The sequence below is a fragment of the Phaethon lepturus genome, unplaced genomic scaffold (assembly GCF_000687285.1).
Source record: "Phaethon lepturus isolate BGI_N335 unplaced genomic scaffold, ASM68728v1 scaffold20429, whole genome shotgun sequence".
NCBI lineage: Eukaryota > Metazoa > Chordata > Aves > Phaethontiformes > Phaethontidae > Phaethon > Phaethon lepturus.
The window spans coordinates 6,797-7,665 of record NW_010561491.1 but is presented as its reverse complement, the minus strand read 5'-3'; the positions used below and the strand labels follow the sequence as shown (position 1 = coordinate 7,665).

General features: G+C 66.5%; 1 protein-coding gene across 1 annotated transcript in view; it reads left to right on the top strand.

Annotated features, from left to right (window-relative positions):
• The window catches only part of GOLGA7B (golgin A7 family, member B), a gene marked incomplete at both ends in the record, with an annotated part of 4,164 nt that overhangs the window by 1,238 nt on the left and 2,057 nt on the right, over positions 1-869 (top strand). The window lies entirely within an intron of this gene.

The following is an 869-nucleotide window of genomic DNA, read 5'->3' as shown; positions in this document are numbered from 1 at the left end:
CGTACTGCCGGGACAGTGGCCTCTCCGAGCTCCGCAGGCTGCACTACCAGAGCACTCGCTTCTGAGCCCAGCGGGGCTGCCCATGCCCCTCTGCCCTGTGCCCTCCGCAGTGGCTCTATCCCTGCTCAGACACACTGCAGGCAGGGGCTGGGGCTGGGGGGGGCCAGGGGCTTTCCACCCATGTCCCAGGTGCTTCCCACCAAGCCAAACCGGTGCCAAGGGGCTCACGCAGCCCTCTGGGTGCTCAATGCTTGCTGTCCCTGCCCCAAGCGAAGGACCTTGCCCTGCCACGGGCAGCCCCAGCTGGCAGAGCCCTGTGTGCCATGCATCGGGGAGCAGTGAGACCAGTAAATCCCCAGGCAGCACTAGGCGGGGGAACATGCTTATGCCCATGCCCGTGGGCACCGCCAGCCCTTGCTGCATCCTCTCCCTCAGGTGTCCCACTCTTGGTGCTGCAGGGTGGGCTCTGCTGCTGTGTTCCCGCTGCCCAGGGTGCCTGGCAGAGCCCTAGTGCTGCTTAATCTGCATGATGGTGCCACGCATTCACCCCAGCCCTGCCCCACATGCTGCCCATTGCTGCTCCCCAGCCCAGGTCAGATGTCCTCACCCATCTGGCAGCAGCATCCCCACCGGCAGCACCCTTCAGCACTGCCCACAACACTGGGCACTTGCTTCTGCTCCCTGCCTGACCCGGTGCCATCCCCAGCCTCACACCCTGTGCCCGGGGCAGGAGGTACAGTGCTGGACAGGCTCCTCCCCTTGTGTCCCGTGCCCTGGGCTCATATGTTGCCCAACATAGCGGTGGCTGAGCTGCGGCATGGGTGAGCCAGGCTCCCTGCCGAGGCCTGGCAGCCCCCCGCCTCGCCTGC